The sequence below is a fragment of the Odocoileus virginianus genome, chromosome 32, assembly GCF_023699985.2.
Source record: "Odocoileus virginianus isolate 20LAN1187 ecotype Illinois chromosome 32, Ovbor_1.2, whole genome shotgun sequence".
Taxonomy (NCBI): Eukaryota; Metazoa; Chordata; class Mammalia; order Artiodactyla; family Cervidae; genus Odocoileus; species Odocoileus virginianus.
Genome location: NC_069705.1, coordinates 21056583 through 21065862, shown reverse-complemented (window position 1 = coordinate 21065862; position 9280 = coordinate 21056583).

Here is a 9280-nt window from a genome sequence, read left to right as displayed (position 1 = left end):
CTGCTGTTATGCTCAGCCCACCAAAAGTAAATGCCAATGTTTCACTCCCAATTCTATTTCATTCCCTGGGGGGACTAACTAACCAGTTGGTGACACATTGATTAGCTTAGACACCTTACATCATGTATTAGATAGATTTTGTTACAGTAAAAATCAATCTCAACCTACCAGGGGCTTAAAGTACTTGTAATAGCAGCGAAAACTCTCTCCTGTTTATACTACTTATGTTGGCTGTGTGTCTGCTCCATTTGGCTTCTACCTCATTGTTCTAATCGGGGACCTGTGGTGAAGGAGCAACTCCAATTTGAAATACTCTGCTATTGTGATAGAGCACAAAATCAGAAAAGGCTGAAACAAACCAATGATGTAATTCATCGAAGTCTCTCTCCTGTCTCTGTGCAAATGCCATACATCATACCCACTCATATTCTTTTGACCAAAACAATTAACACACCTGAGCTCAGTAATGGCAGCAGGAAAGTATATGCCATAGACCATTTACCAGGTGGATGGAAAAATCACAAAAGCAAAGAGCACTGCAATATAATTTTCTTATGAGGAAAAGAGTCGGTATCTGTGACAATAATGCAAATTTCCACAAAATGAGAGGAAACTATTCCACCTTGCCCTGTACAGACACACAAAAACAGACATATAATCCAAAGCATGTTTATCATTTCTATCCACAATTCTTTTTCTAGGACTACCATAAATGGAATTATAGAATGCCTTATCAATTGCCATGGTATTCCATTCAAAATATCCTTGATCAAGAGACATATGTTACAGCAATGCAAAGACAGCACAGAGAATTCATAGGTCTTAGCACATCTTTCATCTCCATGTTTGATAGCATATTCAATAGTCCACAAGATCGGGATGTCAGTCAGAAAGATGTATTACTATACACCTTAAATCAGGGGGCAATATATGGAGCAATCTCTGCAATAGATAAGATGCATGTGTTTAAGAACCGAAGAGTAAAACTGGAAGTGATTTCTCTCATTATTAAAACCATAAACCATTGGAAGGGTTTTAGCTCCCTGTCTCCATTGGATGGGCTGAGTATTCAGATTTCTGTATTCACAAAGGCATACTTCTACCAAGAAACATCATTATGATTTCATTAAATTGGAAGGTAAGGCTCCACTCTGATAGTCTGTGTTGACTTACAGTTTCTGCAGGAAGATAATCAAGATTTAGATTCTATAGGAATGAACTGGGTCACTCTACCAGATAAATAATGCTATTCAATGAGGTTGTACTGAAAGTCTTTAAGAACACATACATTATGATATAAGAAGGCACCTGTAATTTCCAACTTAGACCTCACAACTGATAAATGAAATGACAATAACAAGCATATATGTTCATGATCATTGTTTCTTTCCTATTTCTGATAGTAGCTAGTATGTTACATTTCATGTAACTTTTAGAACTTTGTGTGTTCTCTGCATTAGTTTTAAGTTCCTCAGTCCTGTCTGACTCTCTGCAACGCCATGAACTGTATAGCCTGCCAGGCTCCTTTGTCCCTGGGATTCTCCAGGCAAGAATACTGGAATGGGTTGCCATTTCCTTCTCCAGGGGAATCTTCCTGACCCAGATTTCAAACCCACGTCTCCTCCATTGCAGGCAGATTCTGTACCACCTGAGCTAGCAGGGAAGCTCAGTTAGTGAGTCAGTGCAGTCCATTCAGTCACTCATCCGAGTCCGATTCTTTGCGACCCCATGAACCGCAACACGCCAGGTCTCCCTGTCCATCACCAACTCCTGGAGCTTACTCAAACTCATGTCCATTGAGTCAGTGATGCCATCCAACCATCTCATCCTCTGCCGTCCCCTTCACCTCTGCCTTCAATCTTTCCCAGCATCAGGGTCTTTTCCAGTGAGTCAGTTCTTCGCATGAGGTAGCCAAAGTACTGGAGTTTCAGCTTCAGCATCAGTCCTTCCAGTGAATATGCAGAACTGATTTCCTTTAGGATGGACTGGTTGGATCTCCTTGCAGTCCAAGGGACTCTCAAGAGTCTCTTCTGGCACCACAATTCGAAAGCACAAATTCTTCAGCACTCAGCTTTCTTTAATGGTCCAACTCTCACATCCGAACATGACTACTGGAAAAACCATAGCTTTGACTAGATGGACCTTTCTTGGTAATGTCTCTGTTTTTTAATATGCTGTCTAGGTTGTCATAGCTTTTCTTCCAAGGAGCAACCATCTTTTAATTTCATGGGTGCAGTCACTATCTGTAGTGATTTTGGAGCCCCAAAAATAAAGTCTCTCACTGTTTCCATTGTTTCCCCATCTATTTCCCATGAGGTGATGGTACCGGATGACATGATCTTAGCTTTCAAAATGTTGAGTTTTAAACCAACTTTTTCACTCTCCTCTTTCACTTTCATCAAGAGGCTCTTTAGTTGTTCTTCACTTTCTGCCATAAGGGTGGTGTCATCTGTGTATCTGAGGTTATTGATATTTCTCCTAGCAATGTTGATTCCAGCTTGTGCTTCATCCAGCCAGGCATTTTGCATAATGAACTCTGCATATAAGTTAAATAAGCAGGGTGACAATATACAGCCTTGATGTACTCCTTTCACAATTCTGAAACCAGTCTGTTGTTTCCTGTCGAGTTCTCACTGTTGTTTCTTGACCTGCATACAGATTTCTCAGGAGGCAGGTCAGGTGGTCTGGTATTCCCATCTCTTTAAGAATTTTCCACAGTTTGTTGTGATCCACACAACACAGTCAAAGGCTTTGGTGTAGTCAATAAAGCAGAAGTAAATGTTCTTCTGGAACTCTCTTGCTTTTTTAATGATCCAATGGATGTTGGAAAATTGATCTCTGGCTCCTCTGCCTTTTCTAAATCCAGCTTGAACATTTGGAAGTTCATGGTTCACATACTGTTGAAGCGTGGCTTGGAGAATTTTGAGCATTACTTTGCTAGCATGTGAGATGAGTACAATTGTGCAGTAGTTTGAACATTCTTTGGCATTGCCTTTCTTTGGGATTGGAATGAAAACTGACCTTTTCCAGTCCTGTGGCCACTGCTGAGTTTTCCTAAGTTGCTGGCATATTGAGCACAGCACTTTCACAGCATCATCTTTCAGGATTTGAAATAGCTCAGCTGGAACCCCATCACTTCCACTAGCTTTGTTCATAGTGAGGCTTCCTAAGGCCCTCTTCACTTTGCATTCCAAAATGTCTGGATCTAGATGAATGATCATACTATCATGGTTATTTGGGTCATGAAGATCTATTTTGTATAGTTCTTTTGGGTATTCTTGACACCTCTTCTTAGTATCTTCTGCTTCTGTTAGGTGCATACCATTTCTGTCCTTTATTGTGCCCATCTTTGCATGAAATGTTCCCTTGGTATCTCTAATTTTCTTGAAGAGATCTCTAGTCTTTACCATCCTATTGTTTTCCTCTACTTCTTTGCACTGATCACTGAGGAAGGCTTTCTTATCTCTCTTTGCTATTGTTTGGAACTCTGCATTCAAATGAGTATATCTTTCCTCTTCTCCCTTGCCTTTAGCTTCTCTTCTTTTCTCAACTATTTGTAAGGCCTCCTTAGACAAGGGAAGCTCAGGGACATATGTTTTCCTCTGGAGATATGATTCGAGTGAATGCCAACAGAGAATCAGAGATGAACTGTGCTAGATATCTTTCATTTGTCACTTCTAATACGCTCACCATTCCTTCAATCCTAGTCTGTGACAAACTAGAACTATATGAAATGCACAACTGACATGTAAATAAATTTAAAACAGGAAGCACAGAGAGTGAATTCTTGTTATTGCATGTGAACACACACCATTGAGCAACTACCACAAAAGAAGTGTGTAATAATTCAATACAGAAAATGCTCAGCTAACTGAAGTCAGCCGGCCTCTGTTGTCAGTCATAGCTGGTATTGGCAAACTGCTGTTAAGCGGGTGGCTATGGTGCAGTGACACAGAGGGAGGACAGGCCTGGGTTTGACAAAAGCAGATCACTCACCAATGCAACACCAGCCACTGCCAAGTGTCCCAGATTTTCTGGGTCCTCAATAAGACACCAGTTTCGGGGACCAGTTGGACTGTTTGTCTTAACTAACCTCCCCTTCTTTCCCCAAAGAATGAGACCAACCATCATCCCAGAATAGCTTTTCCCAGATGAGATGCACTCACTATTTGAGAGGCGAAAGGGCTGGAAAGTAGTGGAAGGTATGGTGCTCCTCTTTTAAGAACTAAACCAATTATTTCATCAGCTGCTGGGAGTATTGACTGCTGCTGGCAAACAGCGAATTCCCTCTCCCAGAATGAACTCAGCCAAGGGGTGTCCACTTGTCATTTATGATTGCTAAACATCAGAGTATAAAACCTGGACCTGCTGACTCAATTCAGAATGGCCATCCCAATTCCACAGCTGCCCAGAGGAGCAGCTGTGGAGTCCTTTGCAACCACATTGCAATTCAATTGCTCCCTCTGCCCAGTCCTGATTCTCGCATTTTCAGTATATGTATAAAAGGACTTTTGAGTAAACTCCTGCTCACAAGTCTTCTCAGAGTTTGCTTCCTAGAGAAATTACATTCATTTTAGAGCAGATATTGAAATTAATAAATGATTATTCACCTGCCACAGGAACCGAAAAGGTCCATTTTCATTCCAGCCCAAAGAAGGACAACACCGAAGAATGTTTAAACTACCACACACACATGCTCATTTCACATGCTAGCAAGGTAATGCTCAAAATTCTCAAGCCAGGCTTCAACAGTACACGAACCAAGAAATTCCAGATGTATGAGGTGGATTTAGAAAAGGCAGAAGAACCAGACATCAGATTGCCAACATCTGTTGGATCATAGAAAAGCAAGAGAGTTCCAGAAAGAAACATCTACTTTCTGCTTCATTGACTACACTAAAGCCTTTTTCTGTGTGTATCACAACAAGCTGTGGGAAATTCTTAAAGAGATGAGAATACGAGACCACTTATCTGTCTCCTGAGAAACCTGTATGCAGGTCAAGAAACAACAGAACCAGACATGGAACAACAGACCAGTTCAAAACTAGGAAAGCTGTACATCAAGGCTGTATATTGTCACCCTGGTTATTTAACTTATATGCAGAGTATATCATGTGAAATGTGAGGCTGAATGAATCATGAGTTGGAATCAAGATTGTTGGGAGAAATATCAACAGCCTCAGATATGGACATGATACCACTCTAATGGCAGAAAGCAAAGAAGAACTAAAGATCCTCTTGATGAAGGTGAAAAAAGGAGTGAAAGGGCTGGCTTAAAACTCAACATTCGAAAAACTAAGATCACAGCATCTGATCCCATCACTTTATGGCAAATAGATGCGTAAACAGTGGAAACAGTGACAATTTATTTTCCTGGGCTCCAAAATCACTGTGGATGCTGACTGCAGCCATGAAATTAAAAGATGCTTGCTCCTTGGAAAAAAGCTATGACAAACCTAGATAGTGTATAAAAAAGCAGATACATTACTTTGCCAACAAAAGTCCATCTAGTCAAAGCAATGGTTTTTCCATTAGTCATGTAAAGATATGAAAGCTGGGCCATAAAGAAGGCTTGAGAGCCAAAGAGTTGGTGCTTTCGAATTGTGGTGCTGGAGAAGACTCTTGAGAGTTCCTTGGAATGCAAGGAGATCAAACCAATCAGTCCTAAAGGAAATCAACCCTGAATATTCATTGGAAGGAGATGTTGAGGCTGACGTGCCAACACTTTGGCCATCCGAGGCAAAGAGACAATGCACTGGATAACACCCTGATGTTGGGAAAGACTGAGGGCAAGAGGAGAAGGAGTGGGACAGAAGATGAGATGGTTGGATAGCATCAACCACCAATGGACATCAGTTTGAACAAACTCAGGAAAGCCTGTCAAGGTGCAGTCCATGGGGTCACCAAAGTCAGATGTGACTGAGCAACTGAACAACAAATTCACTACTAATGTGCTCTTTCTCAGACTTCCCTAGTGCCACAATGTATAAGAATCTGCTTGCCAATGCAGAGGACATGGGTTTGACCCCTAGTCTTGGAAGATCCCATATGCCATATCCCAAACTGAGCCTGTGTGTCAAATCTTGAATAGCCAAAGCAATCTTGAGAAAGAAGAATGGAACTGGAGGAATCAACCTGCCTGACTTCAGGCTCTACTACAAAGCCACAGTCACCAAGATAGTATGGTACTGGCACAAAGACAGAAATATAGATCAATGGAACAGAATAGAAAGCCAAGAGATAAATCCACGCAACTATGGACACCTTATCTTTGACAAAGGAGGCAAGAACATACAATGGAGAAAAGACAATTTCTTTAACAAGTGGTGCTGGGAAAACTGGTCAACCAGTTGTAAAAGAATGAAACTAGACACTTTCTAACACCATACACAAAAACTAACTCAAAATGGATTAAAGATCTAAATGTAAGACCAGAAACTATAAAACTCCTAGAGTTTTGCCATAGGCAAAACACTCTCCGACATAAATCACAGCAGGATCCTCTATGACCACCTCCCAGAGTAATGGAAATAAAAGCAAGAATAAACAAATGGGACCTAATTAAACTTAAAAGCTTTTGCACAATGAAGGAAACTATAAGCAAAGTGTAACCAACAACCAAGTGACCTGCAATAAACATGTTATGTAGATGAATATTAAACCTCTGTTCCTTGATGTCTTTGAAACTTTGACACTGGTTTGTCAGTGCCATCTAGTCAAAGATAACTGGGAACAAACACAGTCACTTGAAATTGGGGTTTGGAGTACTCTCGTAATAAGGGAGATCACATGAAATGGACAACTGCAGGAATGAGAGCACAGGGGTTTAGAAGAGGCTTGCTAATAGCATCTGTACTAGTGTTATGTAATTTGGATGAGGTTTCAAGTAAGCACACTGGTTTCACTTGTTTGGGTATCCTCAGTAAGTAGGGACAGTTCTATGATTGAGTATATCAATATATTTTTATTTAGAAAGCAAAAAAGTACAGAGGAGAGCTATAATTGATAAAGAAGGAGGACTTACATAGCTGGTAAAGTGAAGGGGAGGTTTGAGTACAATCATGGTTTGCTCAGAGTCTTTGTGTGTGTGTGTGTGCGCGCGCGTGCATGCTCAGTGTTGGTTACAGAATGGTCTTGTTTTTGCCTTGCTTTATCATGGTTAGAATAACCTTGTCTAACATGGGTGTTCTGTAAAATTGCAAGAGAACACTACATTCTAGTTGTTAGAGGCAGGCCAGCTTTCTGCTAAGAGCAGGATATTTTTAACTTTTTTTTTTCCCCAATTCCACTTTTTTTGTCTAAGGTCAAAGTTAGAAGGAAGGACATTAGTTCAAGATATCCACATCTTTACCACTGCCACAATTTTATTGTTGAGATGCTTGCCCAGATAACAAATCTGTTTTTATTCTGAACTGAGTCCCTTCTGCTTCTGTGTTGCAGAAGAAGTTGTCTGATTAAGACTTGACAATGGCTGTGCAGTTGTATTTAAGGCTTGAGAAAGGATGCCCAGGCTAACTGCAACACAGACAGATACCAGAAGCAAAATGGTTATGTCAATTCTTGTAAAAAAAAAAAACAAAAACTCCCAAAGTAGGGGAATTTGATAATCAAAAAGGGCAATGAAAACAAGTCTGAAAAGTCCAGCTGAGACTCGGAAGAGGTGCATTTCTTGAGCCCAGTCATGGACTATTCTATTTGACATGTAGTATTTAAGTAGTTTTAGCAACAAAAGCGTGCTCTAGCAGAACCTCCCTCTCCTTGACTAAGCAAGCTAAGAGGCAATCCTGTGATTTTAAGGACCCCTGTGATTATGTTGGGTCTACTCAGATAATCCAGGAAAACCTCCCACTTAACACCGCAATCATATCTACAAGGTCCCTCTTACAACATGAGACAAAATATTCATTGGTTGTAGGGATTAGGACCTGAACATCTTTGGGGGCCATTATTCAACATCCATGCCACATATAGAACACATTAGTTACACCCAAAAGTCCCAAGGAATCTGAACATGTTACAGTATCAAGTCAAGTCTAAAATCTCATGCAAGTGTCAATAGCTCAGAAGTCCCAAATCTCATTATCTAAACCATCTAAATTAGGTAGATGAGTTCTGGGTACATTCTTCCTGGGGAAATTTTTCTCTCCATCTCTGGACCTGTGAGGCTGGTAAATAACTGATTTGCTTCCCAAATATAAGTGTGAGACAGGAACGTGGGTGTGGGTATGTGTTCAGTCACTTAGTAGGGTCCAATTCTTTGTGGCCCCATGGACTGTAGCCCACCAGGCCCATCTGTCCATGGGACAGACAAGAATATTGGAGTGAGTTTCCATTTTCTACTCCAGGGGATCTTTCCAATCAGGATTTGAACCCATGTCTCTTGTGTCTCCTGCACTGACAGGTAGAATCTTTACCATTAACACCACCTGGGAAGCCCCATATGACAGGCACAGAACAACAGTTATGAATATTCTTATCTAAGAGAGAAAATGAAAGAGACAATTGAATTATCCTTTTAAGCAATTTCAAAATCTAGCTGGGCTAACACTTAGCAGGTTTCAAGGTTTGGGAATAACCCTCTGTGGCCCATGGCTCTGCTCTCAAGAGTGCTCCTTCCTCTTTCAGGAAAGATATCAAATTTTTACAGCTCAGCAACTTTATCTTAAATCTACATAATACACAAACACATATACATTATAAGAAGTAAAAAATTCAAAAGTGAATGACTAAACACCAAATATCCTTATGCCTATACCACCCCAATACAAGCTGCTTCTACACTGGAGTTGTGAGTTCTATCTTATTTTTCCAGACGTATTTATACCACCTTACACAGATAGATAAACAGAGACAACTTGTCCTGATATTTTAAATATTATAGGAAAATGGTATTTACCAGTTTCTTGGCTAATGTCTTCTCTATGAGCTGCAGGAATACAAATTGCCATAGAAATGTGCTAAGTAGATGAAGTAAGAATCATTTAGGCAATTCTAAAGAAAATATCAAATTGCCAACATCTGTTAGATCATAGAAAAAGTAAGGGAATTCCAAAAAAACAAATCTGCTTCAGTGACTATGCTAAAACCTTTGACTGTGTGGATCACAACAAACTGTGGAAAATTCACAGAGAGATGAGAATACCAGACCACCTAACCTGCCTCCTGAGAAACCTGTATGCAGGTCAAGAAGCAGGAGTTACAACTGGACATGGAACAATGGACTGGTTCAAAATTGGGAATTGAGTACATCAAGGCTGTATGTTGTCACCCTGATTATTTA